Below are 21,123 nucleotides of genomic sequence, written 5' to 3' on the forward strand. Positions count from 1 at the left end.
TTGATCACCTCTGCAAATTTTTTTTTTGCAAGCAACAACTAAAAAAAGACTGAAAATTTTGAAAAAAATTACGTTTTTATTTTTTTCTGTTAATTTTTTTGTAAATAAGTAAGTTTTCTCTTTCAAGTACGGGCACTGATATGGCGGCACTGATGGGCACCGATGAGATGGCACTGATGGACATCGATGAGGTAGTACTGACGGGCACAGATGAGGTGGCACTGATTGGCGGCACTGGTATGCGGCACTGATGGGCACACATAGGCGGCACTGATGGGAACTCATGGGTGGCACTGATGGGCACTCATGGGCGGCACTGATGGGCACTCATGGGCAGCACTGGGCACTCATAGGCGGCACAGATGGGCACTCATGGGCGGAACTTATGGGTGGCACTGATGATACTTATGGGTGGCACAGGTGGGCACTGGGCATGGATGGGCACTGTGGGGTGGCACTGATGGACACAGTGGGGTGGCACTGATGGACACTGTGGTGCGGGCACTTATTTTCCCATGTTGCCAGTCAGTGCCCATTTGTGGGCACTGATTGGCATCTTTTTTATTTTTTAATGCTTTTTTTTTCAGACTTTTTCTTTTTGCCAGACTTTTTTTGTATTTGCCCTTTCCTGGTGGTCCAGGGTGGGCTTCCTTGGTGGTTCAGTGTGGCGATCTGATGGGGGGCTGCGCTGATAAACAATCAGCGCGAACCCCCCCTGTCAGGAGAGCCGCCGATCGGCTCTCCTCCATTCGAGTCTGTCAGACGCGAGTGAGGAAGAGCCATCAACGGCTCTTCCTGTTTACATCGTGATCAGCCGTGGTTGGACACGGCTGATCACGTGGTAAAGAGCCTCGGTGAGAGACTCTTTACCTTGATCTGTGTTGCAGGGTGTCAGACTTTTCTAGGCCACTTTTACCACCACCAACAACAACATTAACGCCGTCTGCGTGCCTTTCCAAATCACAGGAACTCAAACTACCTTTCACCAAGGAAGCCTGGCATTAGCCAGGCATAAAAAAAATCACCAAAACTCATGGTTGCTCCTCTCCACAGAAATCTTTATGAAAATTCAAAAGACTTAATCACTTTATAGAGAAACCAGAGTATAACCCGGCAGAACACAGATGCTAATCAACTCATGGAGACTACAAGACAGCCTAATTTTCATATCTGTGCAGCTACATGGGGGCGGGAATAAGCAGGCACGCGTAACAATCAGCTTCATCAGAACAATATAAGGCGCATGGCCATGGAATTGGTGGCAAATATATGTGTAGGTGGATCCAGACCATCAAATCATTTTCTAGGCCACTTTTACCACCACCACCACCACCAACAACAACATTAGTGCCGTCTGCGTGCCTTTCCAAATCAAAGGAACTCAAACTACCTTTCACCAAGGAAGCCTGGCATTAGCCAGGCATAAAAAAAAATCACCAAAACTCATGGTTGCTCCTCTCCACAGAAATCTTTTCTTAAAAGTCAAAAGACTTAATCACTTTATAGAGAAACCAGAGTATAACCCGGCAGAACACAGATGCTAATCAACTCATGGAGACTACAAGACAGCCTAATTTGCATATCTGTGCAGCTACATGGGGGCGGGAATAAGCAGGCACGCGTAACAATCAGCTTCATCAGAACAATATAAGGCGCATGGCCATGGAATTGGTGGCAAATATATGTGTAGGTGGATCCAGACCATCAAATCATTTTCTAGGCCACTTTTACCACCACCAACAACAACAACATTAGTGCCGTCTGCGTGCCTTTCCAAATCAAAGGAACTCAAACTACCTTTCACCAAGGAAGCCTGGCATTAGCCAGGCATAAAAAAAAATCACCAAAACTCATGGTTGCTCCTCTCCACAGAAATCTTTTCTTAAATGTCAAAAGACTAAATCACTTTATAGAGAAACCAGAGTATAACCCGGCAGAACACAGATGCTAATCAACTCATGGAGACTACAAGACAGCCTAATTTTCATATCTGTGCAGCTACATGGGGGCGGGAATAAGCAGGCACGCGTAACAATCAGCTTCATCAGAACAATATAAGGCGCATGGCTATGGAATTGGTGGCAAATATATGTGTAGGTGGATCCAGACCATCAAATCATTTTCTAGGCCACTTTTACCACCACCACCACCACAACAACATTAGTGCCGTCTGCGTGCCTTTCCAAATCAAAGGAACTCAAACTACCTTTCACCAAGGAAGCCTGGCATTAGCCAGGCATAAAAAAAAATCACCAAAACTCATGGTTGCTCCTCTCCACAGAAATCTTTCTTAAAATTCAAAAGACTAAATCACTTTATAGAGAAACCAGAGTATAACCCGGCAGAACACAGATGCTAATCAACTCATGGAGACTACAAGACAGCCTAATTTGCATATCTGTGCAGCTACATGGGGGCGGGAATAAGCAGGCACGCGTAACAATCAGCTTCATCAGAACAATATAAGGCGCATGGCCATGGAATTGGTGGCAAATATATGTGTAGGTGGATCCAGACCATCAAATCATTTTCTAGGCCACTTTTACCACCACCACCACCACCAACAACATTAACGCTGTCTGTGTGCCTTTCCAAATCACAGGAACTCAAACTACCTTTCACCAAGGAAGCCTGGCATTAGCCAGGCATAAAAAAAAATCACCAAAACTCATGTTTGCTCATCTCCACAGAAATCTTTATGAAAATTCAAAAGACTTAATCACTTTATAGAGAAACCAGAGTATAACCCGGCAGAACACAGATGCTAATCAACTCATGGAGACTACAAGACAGCCTAATTTGCATATCTGTGCAGCTACATGGGGGCGGGAATAAGCAGACACGCGTAACAATCAGCTTCATCAGAACAATATAAGGCGCATGGCCATGGAATTGGTGGCAAATATATGTGTAGGTGGATCCAGACCATCAAATCATTTTCTAGGCCACTTTTACCACCACCAACAACAACATTAGTGCCGTCTGCGTGCCTTTCCAAATCACAAGAACTCAAACTACCTTTCACCAAGGAAGCCTGGCATTAGCCAGGCATAAAAAAAAATCACCAAAACTCATGGTTGCTCCTCTCCACAGAAATCTTTTCTTAAAATTCAAAAGACTTAATCACTTTATAGAGAAACCAGAGTATAACCCGGCAGAACACAGATGCTAATCAACTCATGGAGACTACAAGACAGCCTAATTTGCATATCTGTGCAGCTACATGGGGGCGGGAATAAGCAGGCACGCGTAACAATCAGCTTCATCAGAACAATATAAGGCGCATGGCCATGGAATTGGTGGCAAATATATGTGTAGGTGGATCCAGACCATCAAATCATTTTCTAGGCCACTTTTACCACCACCACCACCAACAACAACATTAGTGCCGTCTGCGTGCCTTTCCAAATCAAAGGAACTCAAACTACCTTTCACCAAGGACGCCTGGCATTAGCCACGCATAAAAAAAAATCACCAAAACTCATGGTTGCTCCTCTCCACAGAAATCTTTCTTAAAAGTCAAAAGACTAAATCACTTTATAGAGAAACCAGAGTATAACCCGGCAGAACACAGATGCTAATCAACTCATGGAGACTACAAGACAGCCTAATTTTCATATCTGTGCAGCTACATGGGGGCGGGAATAAGCAGGCACGCGTAACAATCAGCTTCATCAGAACAATATAAGGCGCATGGCCATGGAATTGGTGGCAAATATATGTGTAGGTGGATCCAGACCATCAAATCATTTTCTAGGCCACTTTTACCACCACCACCACCAACAACATTAACGCTGTCTGTGTGCCTTTCCAAATCACAGGAACTCAAACTACCTTTCACCAAGGAAGCCTGGCATTAGCCAGGCATAAAAAAAAATCACCAAAACTCATGTTTGCTCCTCTCCACAGAAATCTTTATGAAAATTCAAAAGACTTAATCACTTTATAGAGAAACCAGAGTATAACCCGGCAGAACACAGATGCTAATCAACTCATGGAGACTACAAGACAGCCTAATTTGCATATCTGTGCAGCTACATGGGGGCGGGAATAAGCAGGCACGCGTAACAATCAGCTTCATCAGAACAATATAAGGCGCATGGCCATGGAATTGGTGGCAAATATATGTGTAGGTGGATCCAGACCATCAAATCATTTTCTAGGCCACTTTTACCACCACCACCACCAACAACAACATTAGTGCCGTCTGCGTGCCTTTCCAAATCAAAGGAACTCAAACTACCTTTCACCAAGGAAGCCTGGCATTAGCCAGGCATAAAAAAAAATCACCAAAACTCATGGTTGCTCCTCTCCACAGAAATCTTTCTTAAAATTCAAAAGACTTAATCACTTTATAGAGAAACCAGAGTATAACCCGGCAGAACACAGATGCTAATCAACTCATGGAGACTACAAGACAGCCTAATTTGCATATCTGTGCAGCTACATGGGGGCGGGAATAAGCAGGCACGCGTAACAATCAGCTTCATCAGAACAATATAAGGCGCATGGCCATGGAATTGGTGGCAAATATATGTGTAGGTGGATCCAGACCATCAAATCATTTTCTAGGCCACTTTTACCACCACCACCAACAACAACATTAGTGCCGTCTGCGTGCCTTTCCAAATCAAAGGAACTCAAACTACCTTTCACCAAGGAAGCCTGGCATTAGCCAGGCATAAAAAAAAATCACCAAAACTCATGGTTGCTCCTCTCCACAGAAATCTTTCTTAAAAGTCAAAAGACTAAATCACTTTATAGAGAAACCAGAGTATAACCCGGCAGAACACAGATGCTAATCAACTCATGGAGACTACAAGACAGCCTAATTTTCATATCTGTGCAGCTACATGGGGGCGGGAATAAGCAGGCACGCGTAACAATCAGCTTCATCAGAACAATATAAGGCGCATGGCCATGGAATTGGTGGCAAATATATGTGTAGGTGGATCCAGACCATCAAATCATTTTCTAGGCCACTTTTACCACCACCACCACCAACAACAACATTAGTGCCGTCTGCGTGCCTTTCCAAATCAAAGGAACTCAAACTACCTTTCACCAAGGAAGCCTGGCATTAGCCAGGCATAAAAAAAAATCACCAAAACTCATGTTTGCTCCTCTCCACAGAAATCTTTATTAAAATTCAAAAGACTAAATCACTTTATAGAGAAACCAGAGTATAACCCGGCAGAACACAGATGCTAATCAACTCATGGAGACTACAAGACAGCCTAATTTTCATATCTGTGCAGCTACATGGGGGCGGGAATAAGCAGGCACGCGTAACAATCAGCTTCATCAGAACAATATAAGGCGCATGGCCATGGAATTGGTGGCAAATATATGTGTAGGTGGATCCAGACCATCAAATCATTTTCTAGGCCACTTTTACCACCACCACCACCAACAACAACATTAGTGCCGTCTGCGTGCCTTTCCAAATCAAAGGAACTCAAACTACCTTTCACCAAGGAAGCCTGGCATTAGCCAGGCATAAAAAAAAATCACCAAAACTCATGTTTGCTCCTCTCCACAGAAATCTTTATGAAAATTCAAAAGACTTAATCACTTTATAGAGAAACCAGAGTATAACCCGGCAGAACACAGATGCTAATCAACTCATGGAGACTACAAGACAGCCTAATTTGCATATCTGTGCAGCTACATGGGGGCGGGAATAAGCAGGCACGCGTAACAATCAGCTTCATCAGAACAATATAAGGCGCATGGCCATGGAATTGGTGGCAAATATATGTGTAGGTGGATCCAGACCATCAAATCATTTTCTAGGCCACTTTTACCACCACCACCAACATTAACGCTGTCTGTGTGCCTTTCCAAATCACAGGAACTCAAACTACCTTTCACCAAGGAAGCCTGGCATTAGCCAGGCATAAAAAAAAATCACCAAAACTCATGTTTGCTCCTCTCCACAGAAATCTTTATGAAAATTCAAAAGACTTAATCACTTTATAGAGAAACCAGAGTATAACCCGGCAGAACACAGATGCTAATCAACTCATGGAGACTACAAGACAGCCTAATTTGCATATCTGTGCAGCTACATGGGGGCGGGAATAAGCAGGCACGCGTAACAATCAGCTTCATCAGAACAATATAAGGCGCATGGCCATGGAATTGGTGGCAAATATATGTGTAGGTGGATCCAGACCATCAAATCATTTTCTAGGCCACTTTTACCACCACCACCAACAACAACATTAGTGCCGTCTGCGTGCCTTTCCAAATCAAAGGAACTCAAACTACCTTTCACCAAGGAAGCCTGGCATTAGCCAGGCATAAAAAAAAATCACCAAAACTCATGGTTGCTCCTCTCCACAGAAATCTTTTCTTAAAAATCAAAAGACTAAATCACTATATAGAGAAACCAGAGTATAACCCGGCAGAACACAGATGCTAATCAACTCATGGAGACTACAAGACAGCCTAATTTTCATATCTGTGCAGCTACATGGGGGCGGGAATAAGCAGGCACGCGTAACAATCAGCTTCATCAGAACAATATAAGGCGCATGGCCATGGAATTGGTGGCAAATATATGTGTAGGTGGATCCAGACCATCAAATCATTTTCTAGGCCACTTTTACCACCACCACCACCAACAACAACATTAACGCCGTCTGCGTGCCTTTCCAAATCAAAGGAACTCAAACTACCTTTCACCAAGGAAGCCTGGCATTAGCCAGGCATAAAAAAAAATCACCAAAACTCATGTTTGCTCCTCTCCACAGAAATCTTTATGAAAATTCAAAAGACTTAATCACTTTATAGAGAAACCAGAGTATAACCCGGCAGAACACAGATGCTAATCAACTCATGGAGACTACAAGACAGCCTAATTTGCATATCTGTGCAGCTACATGGGGGCGGGAATAAGCAGGCACGCGTAACAATCAGCTTCATCAGAACAATATAAGGCGCATGGCCATGGAATTGGTGGCAAATATATGTGTAGGTGGATCCAGACCATCAAATCATTTTCTAGGCCACTTTTACCACCACCACCACCAACAACAACATTAAAGCCGTCTGCGTGCCTTTCCAAATCACAGGAACTCAAACTACCTTTCACCAAGGAAGCCTGGCATTAGCCAGGCATAAAAAAAATCACCAAAACTCATGTTTGCTCATCTCCACAGAAATCTTTATGAAAATTTAAAAGACTTAATCACTTTATAGAGAAACCAGAGTATAACCCGGCAGAACACAGATGCTAATCAACTCATGGAGACTACAAGACAGCCTAATTTTCATATCTGTGCAGCTACATGGGGGCGGGAATAAGCAGGCACGCGTAACAATCAGCTTCATCAGAACAATATAAGGCGCATGGCCATGGAATTGGTGGCAAATATATGTGTAGGTGGATCCAGACCATCAAATCATTTTCTAGGCCACTTTTACCACCACCACCACCAACAACAACAACATTAGTGCCGTCTGCGTGCCTTTCCAAATCAAAGGAACTCAAACTACCTTTCACCAAGGAAGCCTGGCATTAGCCAAGCATAAAAAAAATCACCAAAACTCATGGTTGCTCCTCTCCACAGAAATCTTTTCTTAAAATTCAAAAGACTAAATCACTTTATAGAGAAACCAGAGTATAACCCGGCAGAACACAGATGCTAATCAACTCATGGAGACTACAAGACAGCCTAATTTGCATATCTGTGCAGCTACATGGGGGCGGGAATAAGCAGGCACGCGTAACAATCAGCTTCATCAGAACAATATAAGGCGCATGGCCATGGAATTGGTGGCAAATATATGTGTAGGTGGATCCAGACCATCAAATCATTTTCTAGGCCACTTTTACCACCACCACCAACAACAACATTAACGCTGTCTGCGTGCCTTTCCAAATCACAGGAACTCAAACTACCTTTCACCAAGGAAGCCTGGCATTAGCCAGGCATAAAAAAAAATCACCAAAACTCATGTTTGCTCCTCTCCACAGAAATCTTTATGAAAATTCAAAAGACTTAATCACTTTATAGAGAAACCAGAGTATAACCCGGCAGAACACAGATGCTAATCAACTCATGGAGACTACAAGACAGCCTAATTTGCATATCTGTGCAGCTACATGGGGGCGGGAATAAGCAGGCACGCGTAACAATCAGCTTCATCAGAACAATATAAGGCGCATGGCCATGGAATTGGTGGCAAATATATGTGTAGGTGGATCCAGACCATCAAATCATTTTCTAGGCCACTTTTACCACCACCACCAACAACAACATTAGTGCCGTCTGCGTGCCTTTCCAAATCAAAGGAACTCAAACTACCTTTCACCAAGGAAGCCTGGCATTAGCCAGGCATAAAAAAAAATCACCAAAACTCATGGTTGCTCCTCTCCACAGAAATCTTTTCTTAAAATTCAAAAGACTAAATCACTTTATAGAGAAACCAGAGTATAACCCGGCAGAACACAGATGCTAATCAACTCATGGAGACTACAAGTCAGCCTAATTTTCATATCTGTGCAGCTACATGGGGGCGGGAATAAGCAGGCACGCGTAACAATCAGCTTCATCAGAACAATATAAGGCGCATGGCCATGGAATTGGTGGCAAATATATGTGTAGGTGGATCCAGACCATCAAATCATTTTCTAGGCCACTTTTACCACCACCACCACCAACAACAACATTAACGCCGTCTGCGTGCCTTTCCAAATCACAGGAACTCAAACCACCTTTCACCAAGGAAGCCTGGCATTAGCCAGGCATAAAAAAAAATCACCAAAACTCATGTTTGCTCATCTCCACAGAAATCTTTATGAAAATTCAAAAGACTTAATCACTTTATAGAGAAACCAGAGTATAACCCGGCAGAACACAGATGCTAATCAACTCATGGAGACTACAAGACAGCCTAATTTGCATATCTGTGCAGCTACATGGGGGCGGGAATAAGCAGACACGCGTAACAATCAGCTTCATCAGAACAATATAAGGCGCATGGCCATGGAATTGGTGGCAAATATATGTGTAGGTGGATCCAGACCATCAAATCATTTTCTAGGCCACTTTTACCACCACCACCAACAACAACATTAACGCCGTCTGCGTGCCTTTCCAAATCACAGGAACTCAAACTACCTTTCACCAAGGAAGCCTGGCATTAGCCAGGCATAAAAAAAAATCACCAAAACTCATGTTTGCTCCTCTCCACAGAAATCTTTATGAAAATTCAAAAGACTTAATCACTTTATAGAGAAACCAGAGTATAACCCGGCAGAACACAGATGCTAATCAACTCATGGAGACTACAAGACAGCCTAATTTGCATATCTGTGCAGCTACATGGGGGCGGGAATAAGCAGGCACGCGTAACAATCAGCTTCATCAGAACAATATAAGGCGCATGGCCATGGAATTGGTGGCAAATATATGTGTAGGTGGATCCAGACCATCAAATCATTTTCTAGGCCACTTTTACCACCACCACCAACAACAACATTAGTGCCGTCTGCGTGCCTTTCCAAATCAAAGGAACTCAAACTACCTTTCACCAAGGAAGCCTGGCATTAGCCAGGCATAAAAAAAATCACCAAAACTCATGGTTGCTCCTCTCCACAGAAATCTTTTCTTAAAAGTCAAAAGACTAAATCACTTTATAGAGAAACCAGAGTATAACCCGGCAGAACACAGATGCTAATCAACTCATGGAGACTACAAGACAGCCTAATTTTCCTATCTGTGCAGCTACATGGGGGCGGGAATAAGCAGGCACGCGTAACAATCAGCTTCATCAGAACAATATAAGGCGCATGGCCATGGAATTGGTGGCAAATATATGTGTAGGTGGATCCAGACCATCAAATCATTTTCTAGGCCACTTTTACCACCACCACCACCAACAACAACATTAACGTCTTCTGCGTGCCTTTCCAAATCACAGGAACTCAAACTACCTTTCACCAAGGAAGCCTGGCATTAGCCAGGCATAAAAAAAAATCACCAAAACTCATGTTTGCTCCTCTCCACAGAAATCTTTATGAAAATTCAAAAGACTTAATCACTTTATAGAGAAACCAGAGTATAACCCGGCAGAACACAGATGCTAATCAACTCATGGAGACTACAAGACAGCCTAATTTGCATATCTGTGCAGCTACATGGGGGCGGGAATAAGCAGGCACGCGTAACAATCAGCTTCATCAGAACAATATAAGGCGCATGGCCATGGAATTGGTGGCAAATATATGTGTAGGTGGATCCAGACCATCAAATCATTTTCTAGGCCACTTTTACCACCACCACCACCAACAACAACATTAAGCCGTCTGCGTGCCTTTCCAAATCACAGGAACTCAAACTACCTTTCACCAAGGAAGCCTGGCATTAGCCAGGCATAAAAAAAAATCACCAAAACTCATGTTTGCTCCTCTCCACAGAAATCTTTATGAAAATTCAAAAGACTTAATCACTTTATAGAGAAACCAGAGTATAACCCGGCAGAACACAGATGCTAATCAACTCATGGAGACTACAAGACAGCCTAATTTTCATATCTGTGCAGCTACATGGGGGCGGGAATAAGCAGGCACGCGTAACAATCAGCTTCATCAGAACAATATAAGGCGCATGGCCATGGAATTGGTGGCAAATATATGTGTAGGTGGATCCAGACCATCAAATCATTTTCTAGGCCACTTTTACCACCACCACCACCGCCAACAACAACAACATTAGTGCCGTCTGCGTGCCTTTCCAAATCAAAGGAACTCAAACAATCTTTCACCAAGGAAGCCTGGCATTAGCCAGGCATAAAAAAAAATCACCAAAACTCATGGTTGCTCCTCTCCACAGAAATCTTTTCTTAAAAGTCAAAAGACTAAATCACTTTATAGAGAAACCAGAGTATAACCCGGCAGAACACAGATGCTAATCAACTCATGGAGACTACAAGACAGCCTAATTTGCATATCTGTGCAGCTACATGGGGGCGGGAATAAGCAGGCACGCGTAACAATCAGCTTCATCAGAACAATATAAGGCGCATGGCCATGGAATTGGTGGCAAATATATGTGTAGGTGGATCCAGACCATCAAATCATTTTCTAGGCCACTTTTACCACCACCACCAACAACAACATTAACGCTGTCTGTGTGCCTTTCCAAATCACAGGAACTCAAACTACCTTTCACCAAGGAAGCCTGGCATTAGCCAGGCATAAAAAAAAATCACCAAAACTCATGTTTGCTCCTCTCCACAGAAATCTTTATGAAAATTCAAAAGACTTAATCACTTTATAGAGAAACCAGAGTATAACCCGGCAGAACACAGATGCTAATCAACTCATGGAGACTACAAGACAGCCTAATTTGCATATCTGTGCAGCTACATGGGGGCGGGAATAAGCAGGCACGCGTAACAATCAGCTTCATCAGAACAATATAAGGCGCATGGCCATGGAATTGGTGGCAAATATATGTGTAGGTGGATCCAGACCATCAAATCATTTTCTAGGCCACTTTTACCACCACCAACAACAACATTAGTGCCGTCTGCGTGCCTTTCCAAATCACAAGAACTCAAACTACCTTTCACCAAGGAAGCCTGGCATTAGCCAGGCATAAAAAAAAATCACCAAAACTCATGGTTGCTCCTCTCCACAGAAATCTTTTCTTAAAAGTCAAAAGACTAAATCACTTTATAGAGAAACCAGAGTATAACCCGGCAGAACACAGATGCTAATCAACTCATGGAGACTACAAGACAGCCTAATTTTCATATCTGTGCAGCTACATGGGGGCGGGAATAAGCAGGCACGCGTAACAATCAGCTTCATCAGAACAATATAAGGCGCATGGCTATGGAATTGGTGGCAAATATATGTGTAGGTGGATCCAGACCATCAAATCATTTTCTAGGCCACTTTTACCACCACCACCACCACCAACAACATTAACGCCGTCTGCGTGCCTTTCCAAATCACAGGAACTCAAACTACCTTTCACCAAAGAAGCCTGGCATTAGCCAGGCATAAAAAAAAATCACCAAAACTCATGTTTGCTCCTCTCCACAGAAATCTTTATGAAAATTCAAAAGACTTAATCACTTTATAGAGAAACCAGAGTATAACCCGGCAGAACACAGATGCTAATCAACTCATGGAGACTACAAGACAGCCTAATTTGCATATCTGTGCAGCTACATGGGGGCGGGAATAAGCAGGCACGCGTAACAATCAGCTTCATCAGAACAATATAAGGCGCATGGCCATGGAATTGGTGGCAAATATATGTGTAGGTGGATCCAGACCATCAAATCATTTTCTAGGCCACTTTTACCACCACCACCAACAACAACATTAACGCTGTCTGCGTGCCTTTCCAAATCACAGGAACTCAAACTACCTTTCACCAAGGAAGCCTGGCATTAGCCAGGCATAAAAAAAAATCACCAAAACTCATGTTTGCTCCTCTCCACAGAAATCTTTATGAAAATTCAAAAGACTTAATCACTTTATAGAGAAACCAGAGTATAACCCGGCAGAACACAGATGCTAATCAACTCATGGAGACTACAAGACAGCCTAATTTGCATATCTGTGCAGCTACATGGGGGCGGGAATAAGCAGGCACGCGTAACAATCAGCTTCATCAGAACAATATAAGGTGCATGGCCATGGAATTGGTGGCAAATATATGTGTAGGTGGATCCAGACCATCAAATCATTTTCTAGGCCACTTTTACCACCACCAACAACAACAACATTAGTGCCGTCTGCGTGCCTTTCCAAATCACAGGAACTCAAACTACCTTTCACCAAGGAAGCCTGGCATTAGCCAGGCATAAAAAAAAATCACCAAAACTCATGGTTGCTCCTCTCCACAGAAATCTTTTCTTAAAAGTCAAAAGACTAAATCACTTTATAGAGAAACCAGAGTATAACCCGGCAGAACACAGATGCTAATCAACTCATGGAGACTACAAGACAGCCTAATTTTCATATCTGTGCAGCTACATGGGGGCGGGAATAAGCAGGCACGCGTAACAATCAGCTTCATCAGAACAATATAAGGCGCATGGCCATGGAATTGGTGGCAAATATATGTGTAGGTGGATCCAGACCATCAAATCATTTTCTAGGCCACTTTTACCACCACCACCACCAACAACAACATTAACGCCGTCTGCGTGCCTTTCCAAATCAAAGGAACTCAAACTACCTTTCACCAAGGAAGCCTGGCATTAGCCAGGCATAAAAAAAAATCACCAAAACTCATGGTTGCTCCTCTCCACAGAAATCTTTATGAAAATTCAAAAGACTTAATCACTTTATAGAGAAACCAGAGTATAACCCGGCAGAACACAGATGCTAATCAACTCATGGAGACTACAAGACAGCCTAATTTGCATATCTGTGCAGCTACATGGGGGCGGGAATAAGCAGGCACGCGTAACAATCAGCTTCATCAGAACAATATAAGGCGCATGGCCATGGAATTGGTGGCAAATATATGTGTAGGTGGATCCAGACCATCAAATCATTTTCTAGGCCACTTTTACCACCACCACCACCAACAACAACATTAAGCCGTCTGCGTGCCTTTCCAAATCACAGGAACTCAAACTACCTTTCACCAAGGAAGCCTGGCATTAGCCAGGCATAAAAAAAAATCACCAAAACTCATGTTTGCTCCTCTCCACAGAAATCTTTATGAAAATTCAAAAGACTTAATCACTTTATAGAGAAACCAGAGTATAACCCGGCAGAACACAGATGCTAATCAACTCATGGAGACTACAAGACAGCCTAATTTTCATATCTGTGCAGCTACATGGAGGCGGGAATAAGCAGGCACGCGTAACAATCAGCTTCATCAGAACAATATAAGGCGCATGGCCATGGAATTGGTGGCAAATATATGTGTAGGTGGATCCAGACCATCAAATCATTTTCTAGGCCACTTTTACCACCACCACCACCAACAACAACAACATTAGTGCCGTCTGCGTGCCTTTCCAAATCAAAGGAACTCAAACTACCTTTCACCAAGGAAGCCTGGCATTAGCCAGGCATAAAAAAAAATCACCAAAACTCATGGTTGCTCCTCTCCACAGAAATCTTTTCTTAAAATTCAAAAGACTAAATCACTTTATAGAGAAACCAGAGTATAACCCGGCAGAACACAGATGCTAATCAACTCATGGAGACTACAAGACAGCCTAATTTGCATATCTGTGCAGCTACATGGGGGCGGGAATAAGCAGGCACGCGTAACAATCAGCTTCATCAGAACAATATAAGGCGCATGGCCATGGAATTGGTGGCAAATATATGTGTAGGTGGATCCAGACCATCAAATCATTTTCTAGGCCACTTTTACCACCACCACCAACAACAACATTAACGCCGTCTGCGTGCCTTTCCAAATCACAGGAACTCAAACTACCTTTCACCAAGGAAGCCTGGCATTAGCCAGGCATAAAAAAAAATCACCAAAACTCATGTTTGCTCCTCTCCACAGAAATCTTTATGAAAATTCAAAAGACTTAATCACTTTATAGAGAAACCAGAGTATAACCCGGCAGAACACAGATGCTAATCAACTCATGGAGACTACAAGACAGCCTAATTTGCATATCTGTGCAGCTACATGGGGGCGGGAATAAGCAGGCACGCGTAACAATCAGCTTCATCAGAACAATATAAGGCGCATGGCCATGGAATTGGTGGCAAATATATGTGTAGGTGGATCCAGACCATCAAATCATTTTCTAGGCCACTTTTACCACCACCACCAACAACAACATTAGTGCCGTCTGCGTGCCTTTCCAAATCAAAGGAACTCAAACTACCTTTCACCAAGGAAGCCTGGCATTAGCCAGGCATAAAAAAAAATCACCAAAACTCATGGTTGCTCCTCTCCACAGAAATCTTTTCTTAAAAGTCAAAAGACTAAATCACTTTATAGAGAAACCAGAGTATAACCCGGCAGAACACAGATGCTAATCAACTCATGGAGACTACAAGACAGCCTAATTTTCATATCTGTGCAGCTACATGGGGGCGGGAATAAGCAGGCACGCGTAACAATCAGCTTCATCAGAACAATATAAGGCGCATGGCCATGGAATTGGTGGCAAATATATGTGTAGGTGGATCCAGACCATCAAATCATTTTCTAGGCCACTTTTACCACCACCACCACCACAACAACATTAACGCTGTCTGCGTGCCTTTCCAAATCACAGGAACTCAAACTACCTTTCACCAAGGAAGCCTGGCATTAGCCAGGCATAAAAAAAAATCACCAAAACTCATGTTTGCTCCTCTCCACAGAAATCTTTATGAAAATTCAAAAGACTTAATCACTTTATAGAGAAACCAGAGTATAACCCGGCAGAACACAGATGCTAATCAACTCATGGAGACTACAAGACAGCCTAATTTGCATATCTGTGCAGCTACATGGGGGCGGGAATAAGCAGGCACGCGTAACAATCAGCTTCATCAGAACAATATAAGGCGCATGGCCATGGAATTGGTGGCAAATATATGTGTAGGTGGATCCAGACCATCAAATCATTTTCTAGGCCACTTTTACCACCACCACCAACAACAACATTAGTGCCGTCTGCGTGCCTTTCCAAATCAAAGGAACTCAAACTACCTTTCACCAAGGAAGCCTGGCATTAGCCAGGCATACAAAAAAATCACCAAAACTCATGGTTGCTCCTCTCCACAGAAATCTTTTCTTAAAAGTCAAAAGACTAAATCACTTTATAGAGAAACCAGAGTATAACCCGGCAGAACACAGATGCTAATCAACTCATGGAGACTACAAGACAGCCTAATTTTCATATCTGTGCAGCTACATGGGGGCGGGAATAAGCAGGCACGCGTAACAATCAGCTTCATCAGAACAATATAAGGCGCATGGCCATGGAATTGGTGGCAAATATATGTGTAGGTGGATCCAGACCATCAAATCATTTTCTAGGCCACTTTTACCACCACCACCACCAACAACAACATTAGTGCCGTCTGCGTGCCTTTCCAAATCACAGGAACTCAAACTACCTTTCACCAAGGAAGCCTGGCATTAGCCAGGCATAAAAAAAAATCACCAAAACTCATGGTTGCTCCTCTCCACAGAAATCTTTCTTAAAATTCAAAAGACTAAATCACTTTATAGAGAAACCAGAGTATAACCCGGCAGAACACAGATGCTAATCAACTCATGGAGACTACAAGACAGCCTAATTTTCATATCTGTGCAGCTACATGGGGGCGGGAATAAGCAGGCACGCGTAACAATCAGCTTCATCAGAACAATATAAGGCGCATGGCCATGGAATTGGTGGCAAATATATGTGTAGGTGGATCCAGACCATCAAATCATTTTCTAGGCCACTTTTACCACCACCACCACCAACAACAACATTAGTGCCGTCTGCGTGCCTTTCCAAATCACAGGAACTCAAACTACCTTTCACCAAGGAAGCCTGGCATTAGCCAGGCATAAAAAAAAATCACCAAAACTCATGTTTGCTCCTCTCCACAGAAATCTTTATGAAAATTCAAAAGACTTAATCACTTTATAGAGAAACCAGAGTATAACCCGGCAGAACACAGATGCTAATCAACTCATGGAGACTACAAGACAGCCTAATTTTCATATCTGTGCAGCTACATGGGGGCGGGAATAAGCAGGCACGCGTAACAATCAGCTTCATCAGAACAATATAAGGCGCATGGCCATGGAATTGGTGGCAAATATATGTGTAGGTGGATCCAGACCATCAAATCATTTTCTAGGCCACTTTTACCACCACCACCACCAACAACAACATTAGTGCCGTCTGCGTGCCTTTCCAAATCAAAGGAACTCAAACTACCTTTCACCAAGGAAGCCTGGCATTAGCCAGGCATAAAAAAAAATCACCAAAACTCATGTTTGCTCCTCTCCACAGAAATCTTTATGAAAATTCAAAAGACTTAATCACTTTATAGAGAAACCAGAGTATAACCCGGCAGAACACAGATGCTAATCAACTCATGGAGACTACAAGACAGCCTAATTTGCATATCTGTGCAGCTACATGGGGGCGGGAATAAGCAGGCACGCGTAACAATCAGCTTCATCAGAACAATATAAGGCGCATGGCCATGGAATTGGTGGCAAATATATGTGTAGGTGGATCCAGACCATCAAATCATTTTCTAGGCCACTTTTACCACCACCACCAACAACAACATTAGTGCCGTCTGCGTGCCTTTCCAAATCAAAGGAACTCAAACTACCTTTCACCAAGGAAGCCTGGCATTAGCCAGGCATAAAAAAAAATCACCAAAACTCATGGTTGCTCCTCTCCACAGAAATCTTTCTTAAAAGTCAAAAGACTAAATCACTTTATAGAGAAACCAGAGTATAACCCGGCAGAACACAGATGCTAATCAACTCATGGAGACTACAAGACAGCCTAATTTTCCTATCTGTGCAGCTACATGGGGGCGGGAATAAGCAGGCACGCGTAACAATCAGCTTCATCAGAACAATATAAGGCGCATGGCCATGGAATTGGTGGCAAATATATGTGTAGGTGGATCCAGACCATCAAATCATTTTCTAGGCCACTTTTACCACCACCACCACCAACAACATTAGTGCCGTCTGCGTGCCTTTCCAAATCAAAGGAACTCAAACTACCTTTCACCAAGGAAGCCTGGCATTAGCCAGGCATAAAAAAAAATCACCAAAACTCATGTTTGCTCCTCTCCACAGAAATCTTTCTGAAAATTCAAAAGACTTAATCACTTTATAGAGAAACCAGAGTATAACCCGGCAGAACACAGATGCTAATCAACTCATGGAGACTACAAGACAGCCTAATTTTCATATCTGTGCAGCTACATGGGGGCGGGAATAAGCAGGCACGCGTAACAATCAGCTTCATCAGAACAATATAAGGCGCATGGCCATGGAATTGGTGGCAAATATATGTGTAGGTGGATCCAGACCATCAAATCATTTTCTAGGCCACTTTTACCACCACCACCACAACAACAACATTAGTGCCGTCTGCGTGCCTTTCCAAATCAAAGGAACTCAAACTACCTTTCACCAAGGAAGCCTGGCATTAGCCAGGCATAAAAAAAAATCACCAAAACTCATGGTTGCTCCTCTCCACAGAAATCTTTTCTTAAAATTCAAAAGACTAAATCACTTTATAGAGAAACCAGAGTATAACCCGGCAGAACACAGATGCTAATCAACTCATGGAGACTACAAGACAGCCTAATTTTCATATCTGTGCAGCTACATGGGGGCGGGAATAAGCAGGCACGCGTAACAATCAGCTTCATCAGAACAATATAAGGCGCATGGCCATGGAATTGGTGGCAAATATATGTGTAGGTGGATCCAGACCATCAAATCATTTTCTAGGCCACTTTTACCACCACCACCAACAACAACATTAACGCCGTCTGCGTGCCTTTCCAAATCACAGGAACTCAAACTACCTTTCACCAAGGAAGCCTGGCATTAGCCAGGCATAAAAAAAAATCACCAAAACTCATGTTTGCTCCTCTCCACAGAAATCTTTATGAAAATTCAAAAGACTTAATCACTTTATAGAGAAACCAGAGTATAACCCGGCAGAACACAGATGCTAATCAACTCATGGAGACTACAAGACAGCCTAATTTGCATATCTGTGCAGCTACATGGGGGCGGGAATAAGCAGACACGCGTAACAATCAGCTTCATCAGAACAATATAAGGCGCATGGCCATGGAATTGGTGGCAAATATATGTGTAGGTGGATCCAGACCATCAAATCATTTTCTAGGCCACTTTTACCACCACCACCAACAACAACATTAGTGCCGTCTGCGTGCCTTTCCAAATCAAAGGAACTCAAACTACCTTTCACCAAGGAAGCCTGGCATTAGCCAGGCATAAAAAAAAATCACCAAAACTCATGGTTGCTCCTCTCCACAGAAATCTTTCTTAAAAGTCAAAAGACTAAATCACTTTATAGAGAAACCAGAGTATAACCCGGCAGAACACAGATGCTAATCAACTCATGGAGACTACAAGACAGCCTAATTTTCATATCTGTGCAGCTACATGGGGGCGGGAATAAGCAGGCACGCGTAACAATCAGCTTCATCAGAACAATATAAGGCGCATGGCCATGGAATTGGTGGCAAATATATGTGTAGGTGGATCCAGACCATCAAATCATTTTCTAGGCCACTTTTACCACCACCACCACCAACAACAACATTAACGCCGTCTGCGTGCCTTTCCAAATCACAGGAACTCAAACTACCTTTCACCAAGGAAGCCTGGCATTAGCCAGGCATAAAAAAAAATCACCAAAACTCATGTTTGCTCCTCTCCACAGAAATCTTTATGAAAATTCAAAAGACTTAATCACTTTATAGAGAAACCAGAGTATAACCCGGCAGAACACAGATGCTAATCAACTCATGGAGACTACAAGACAGCCTAATTTGCATATCTGTGCAGCTACATGGGGGCGGGAATAAGCAGGCACGCGTAACAATCAGCTTCATCAGAACAATATAAGGCGCATGGCCATGGAATTGGTGGCAAATATATGTGTAGGTGGATCCAGACCATCAAATCATTTTCTAGGCCACTTTTACCACCACCACCAACAACAACATTAGTGCCGTCTGCGTGCCTTTCCAAATCAAAGGAACTCAAACTACCTTTCACCAAGGAAGCCTGGCATTAGCCAGGCATAAAAAAAAATCACCAAAACTCATGGTTGCTCCTCTCCACAGAAATCTTTTCTTAAAAGTCAAAAGACTAAATCACTTTATAGAGAAACCAGAGTATAACCCGGCAGAACACAGATGCTAATCAACTCATGGAGACTACAAGACAGCCTAATTTTCATATCTGTGCAGCTACATGGGGGCGGGAATAAGCAGGCACGCGTAACAATCAGCTTCATCAGAACAATATAAGGCGCATGGCCATGGAATTGGTGGCAAATATATGTGTAGGTGGATCCAGACCATCAAATCATTTTCTAGGCCACTTTTACCACCACCACCACCACCAACAACATTAGTGCCGTCTGCGTGCCTTTCCAAATCAAAGGAACTCAAACTACCTTTCACCAAGGAAGCCTGGCATTAGCCAGGCATAAAAAAAAATCACCAAAACTCATGGTTGCTCCTCTCCACAGAAATCTTTCTTAAAAGTCAAAAGACTAAATCACTTTATAGAGAAACCAGAGTATAACCCGGCAGAACACAGATGCTAATCAACTCATGGAGACTACAAGACAGCCTAATTTTCATATCTGTGCAGCTACATGGGGGCGGGAATAAGCAGGCACGCGTAACAATCAGCTTCATCAGAACAATATAAGGCGCATGGCCATGGAATTGGTGGCAAATATATGTGTAGGTGGATCCAGACCATCAAATCATTTTCTAGGCCACTTTTACCACCACCAACAACATTAGTGCCATCTGCGTGCCTTTCCAAATCAAAGGAACTCAAACTACCTTTCACCAAGGAAGCCTGGCATTAGCCAGGCATAAAAAAAAATCACCAAAACTCATGTTTGCTCCTCTCCACAGAAATCTTTCTGAAAATTCAAAAGACTAAATCACTTTATAGAGAAACCAGAGTATAACCCGGCAGAACACAGATGCTAATCAACTCATGGAGACTACAAGACAGCCTAATTTGCATATCTGTGCAGCTACATGGGGGCGGGAATAAGCAGGCACGCGTAACAATCAGCTTCATCAGAACAATATAAGGCGCATGGCCATGGAATTGGTGGCAAATATATGTGTAGGTGGATCCAGACCATCAAATCATTTTCTAGGCCACTTTTACCACCACCACCACCAACAACAACATTAGTGCCGTCTGCGTGCCTTTCCAAATCAAAGGAACTCAAACTACCTTTCACCAAGGAAGCCTGGCATTAGCCAGGCATAAAAAAAAATCACCAAAACTCATGGTTGCTCCTCTCCACAGAAATCTTTATTAAAATTCAAAAGACTAAATCACTTTATAGAGAAACCAGAGTATAACCCGGCAGAACACAGATGCTAATCAACTCATGGAGACT

General features: G+C 43.1%; 1 protein-coding gene and 50 non-coding genes across 51 annotated transcripts in view; all 51 read right to left on the reverse strand.

The window, feature by feature from the left end:
* The window catches only part of LOC120936420 (kyphoscoliosis peptidase-like), a 222,743-nt gene that overhangs the window by 183,978 nt on the left and 17,642 nt on the right, over nt 1-21,123 (reverse strand). The gene's annotated exons all lie outside the window — the stretch shown is intronic.
* LOC120938221 lies at nt 993-1,107 on the reverse strand. The gene has a single exon (XR_005748861.1). It is a non-coding gene; the product is annotated as a U5 spliceosomal RNA (small nuclear RNA).
* Nucleotides 1,404-1,520, reverse strand: LOC120938220. The gene has a single exon (XR_005748860.1). It is a non-coding gene; the product is annotated as a U5 spliceosomal RNA (small nuclear RNA).
* LOC120938352 lies at nt 1,811-1,927 on the reverse strand. The gene has a single exon (XR_005748986.1). It is a non-coding gene; the product is annotated as a U5 spliceosomal RNA (small nuclear RNA).
* Nucleotides 2,220-2,335, reverse strand: LOC120938299. The gene has a single exon (XR_005748936.1). It is a non-coding gene; the product is annotated as a U5 spliceosomal RNA (small nuclear RNA).
* On the reverse strand, nt 2,629-2,744 carry LOC120938337. Its single transcript, XR_005748972.1, has one exon. It is a non-coding gene; the product is annotated as a U5 spliceosomal RNA (small nuclear RNA).
* LOC120938292 lies at nt 3,032-3,148 on the reverse strand. The gene has a single exon (XR_005748930.1). It is a non-coding gene; the product is annotated as a U5 spliceosomal RNA (small nuclear RNA).
* Nucleotides 3,442-3,557, reverse strand: LOC120938322. The gene has a single exon (XR_005748957.1). It is a non-coding gene; the product is annotated as a U5 spliceosomal RNA (small nuclear RNA).
* Nucleotides 3,848-3,963, reverse strand: LOC120938251. Its single transcript, XR_005748891.1, has one exon. It is a non-coding gene; the product is annotated as a U5 spliceosomal RNA (small nuclear RNA).
* On the reverse strand, nt 4,257-4,372 carry LOC120938230. The gene has a single exon (XR_005748870.1). It is a non-coding gene; the product is annotated as a U5 spliceosomal RNA (small nuclear RNA).
* LOC120938223 lies at nt 4,663-4,778 on the reverse strand. The gene has a single exon (XR_005748863.1). It is a non-coding gene; the product is annotated as a U5 spliceosomal RNA (small nuclear RNA).
* On the reverse strand, nt 5,072-5,187 carry LOC120938274. Its single transcript, XR_005748913.1, has one exon. It is a non-coding gene; the product is annotated as a U5 spliceosomal RNA (small nuclear RNA).
* LOC120938252 lies at nt 5,481-5,596 on the reverse strand. Its single transcript, XR_005748892.1, has one exon. It is a non-coding gene; the product is annotated as a U5 spliceosomal RNA (small nuclear RNA).
* On the reverse strand, nt 5,881-5,996 carry LOC120938253. The gene has a single exon (XR_005748893.1). It is a non-coding gene; the product is annotated as a U5 spliceosomal RNA (small nuclear RNA).
* Nucleotides 6,287-6,403, reverse strand: LOC120938325. The gene has a single exon (XR_005748960.1). It is a non-coding gene; the product is annotated as a U5 spliceosomal RNA (small nuclear RNA).
* LOC120938254 lies at nt 6,697-6,812 on the reverse strand. The gene has a single exon (XR_005748894.1). It is a non-coding gene; the product is annotated as a U5 spliceosomal RNA (small nuclear RNA).
* On the reverse strand, nt 7,106-7,220 carry LOC120938366. Its single transcript, XR_005748994.1, has one exon. It is a non-coding gene; the product is annotated as a U5 spliceosomal RNA (small nuclear RNA).
* On the reverse strand, nt 7,517-7,632 carry LOC120938361. Its single transcript, XR_005748990.1, has one exon. It is a non-coding gene; the product is annotated as a U5 spliceosomal RNA (small nuclear RNA).
* On the reverse strand, nt 7,923-8,038 carry LOC120938256. The gene has a single exon (XR_005748895.1). It is a non-coding gene; the product is annotated as a U5 spliceosomal RNA (small nuclear RNA).
* LOC120938344 lies at nt 8,329-8,445 on the reverse strand. The gene has a single exon (XR_005748978.1). It is a non-coding gene; the product is annotated as a U5 spliceosomal RNA (small nuclear RNA).
* LOC120938338 lies at nt 8,739-8,854 on the reverse strand. Its single transcript, XR_005748973.1, has one exon. It is a non-coding gene; the product is annotated as a U5 spliceosomal RNA (small nuclear RNA).
* LOC120938257 lies at nt 9,145-9,260 on the reverse strand. The gene has a single exon (XR_005748896.1). It is a non-coding gene; the product is annotated as a U5 spliceosomal RNA (small nuclear RNA).
* Nucleotides 9,551-9,666, reverse strand: LOC120938278. The gene has a single exon (XR_005748917.1). It is a non-coding gene; the product is annotated as a U5 spliceosomal RNA (small nuclear RNA).
* On the reverse strand, nt 9,960-10,075 carry LOC120938258. Its single transcript, XR_005748897.1, has one exon. It is a non-coding gene; the product is annotated as a U5 spliceosomal RNA (small nuclear RNA).
* Nucleotides 10,368-10,483, reverse strand: LOC120938259. The gene has a single exon (XR_005748898.1). It is a non-coding gene; the product is annotated as a U5 spliceosomal RNA (small nuclear RNA).
* LOC120938287 lies at nt 10,783-10,899 on the reverse strand. Its single transcript, XR_005748925.1, has one exon. It is a non-coding gene; the product is annotated as a U5 spliceosomal RNA (small nuclear RNA).
* LOC120938260 lies at nt 11,190-11,305 on the reverse strand. The gene has a single exon (XR_005748899.1). It is a non-coding gene; the product is annotated as a U5 spliceosomal RNA (small nuclear RNA).
* On the reverse strand, nt 11,593-11,709 carry LOC120938288. The gene has a single exon (XR_005748926.1). It is a non-coding gene; the product is annotated as a U5 spliceosomal RNA (small nuclear RNA).
* Nucleotides 12,003-12,118, reverse strand: LOC120938261. The gene has a single exon (XR_005748900.1). It is a non-coding gene; the product is annotated as a U5 spliceosomal RNA (small nuclear RNA).
* LOC120938262 lies at nt 12,409-12,524 on the reverse strand. The gene has a single exon (XR_005748901.1). It is a non-coding gene; the product is annotated as a U5 spliceosomal RNA (small nuclear RNA).
* LOC120938289 lies at nt 12,815-12,931 on the reverse strand. Its single transcript, XR_005748927.1, has one exon. It is a non-coding gene; the product is annotated as a U5 spliceosomal RNA (small nuclear RNA).
* LOC120938232 lies at nt 13,225-13,340 on the reverse strand. Its single transcript, XR_005748872.1, has one exon. It is a non-coding gene; the product is annotated as a U5 spliceosomal RNA (small nuclear RNA).
* On the reverse strand, nt 13,633-13,748 carry LOC120938263. The gene has a single exon (XR_005748902.1). It is a non-coding gene; the product is annotated as a U5 spliceosomal RNA (small nuclear RNA).
* On the reverse strand, nt 14,045-14,161 carry LOC120938345. Its single transcript, XR_005748979.1, has one exon. It is a non-coding gene; the product is annotated as a U5 spliceosomal RNA (small nuclear RNA).
* LOC120938264 lies at nt 14,452-14,567 on the reverse strand. Its single transcript, XR_005748903.1, has one exon. It is a non-coding gene; the product is annotated as a U5 spliceosomal RNA (small nuclear RNA).
* LOC120938290 lies at nt 14,858-14,974 on the reverse strand. Its single transcript, XR_005748928.1, has one exon. It is a non-coding gene; the product is annotated as a U5 spliceosomal RNA (small nuclear RNA).
* On the reverse strand, nt 15,267-15,382 carry LOC120938265. Its single transcript, XR_005748904.1, has one exon. It is a non-coding gene; the product is annotated as a U5 spliceosomal RNA (small nuclear RNA).
* On the reverse strand, nt 15,673-15,789 carry LOC120938272. Its single transcript, XR_005748911.1, has one exon. It is a non-coding gene; the product is annotated as a U5 spliceosomal RNA (small nuclear RNA).
* LOC120938300 lies at nt 16,083-16,198 on the reverse strand. The gene has a single exon (XR_005748937.1). It is a non-coding gene; the product is annotated as a U5 spliceosomal RNA (small nuclear RNA).
* Nucleotides 16,492-16,607, reverse strand: LOC120938266. The gene has a single exon (XR_005748905.1). It is a non-coding gene; the product is annotated as a U5 spliceosomal RNA (small nuclear RNA).
* On the reverse strand, nt 16,901-17,016 carry LOC120938267. The gene has a single exon (XR_005748906.1). It is a non-coding gene; the product is annotated as a U5 spliceosomal RNA (small nuclear RNA).
* On the reverse strand, nt 17,307-17,422 carry LOC120938224. Its single transcript, XR_005748864.1, has one exon. It is a non-coding gene; the product is annotated as a U5 spliceosomal RNA (small nuclear RNA).
* LOC120938295 lies at nt 17,713-17,828 on the reverse strand. The gene has a single exon (XR_005748933.1). It is a non-coding gene; the product is annotated as a U5 spliceosomal RNA (small nuclear RNA).
* LOC120938346 lies at nt 18,121-18,237 on the reverse strand. The gene has a single exon (XR_005748980.1). It is a non-coding gene; the product is annotated as a U5 spliceosomal RNA (small nuclear RNA).
* Nucleotides 18,528-18,643, reverse strand: LOC120938268. Its single transcript, XR_005748907.1, has one exon. It is a non-coding gene; the product is annotated as a U5 spliceosomal RNA (small nuclear RNA).
* On the reverse strand, nt 18,934-19,049 carry LOC120938225. Its single transcript, XR_005748865.1, has one exon. It is a non-coding gene; the product is annotated as a U5 spliceosomal RNA (small nuclear RNA).
* LOC120938269 lies at nt 19,343-19,458 on the reverse strand. The gene has a single exon (XR_005748908.1). It is a non-coding gene; the product is annotated as a U5 spliceosomal RNA (small nuclear RNA).
* Nucleotides 19,749-19,865, reverse strand: LOC120938291. The gene has a single exon (XR_005748929.1). It is a non-coding gene; the product is annotated as a U5 spliceosomal RNA (small nuclear RNA).
* LOC120938226 lies at nt 20,159-20,274 on the reverse strand. Its single transcript, XR_005748866.1, has one exon. It is a non-coding gene; the product is annotated as a U5 spliceosomal RNA (small nuclear RNA).
* Nucleotides 20,559-20,674, reverse strand: LOC120938353. Its single transcript, XR_005748987.1, has one exon. It is a non-coding gene; the product is annotated as a U5 spliceosomal RNA (small nuclear RNA).
* Nucleotides 20,968-21,083, reverse strand: LOC120938271. The gene has a single exon (XR_005748910.1). It is a non-coding gene; the product is annotated as a U5 spliceosomal RNA (small nuclear RNA).

Source organism: Rana temporaria, chromosome 4 (assembly GCF_905171775.1).
Source record: "Rana temporaria chromosome 4, aRanTem1.1, whole genome shotgun sequence".
NCBI lineage: Eukaryota > Metazoa > Chordata > Amphibia > Anura > Ranidae > Rana > Rana temporaria.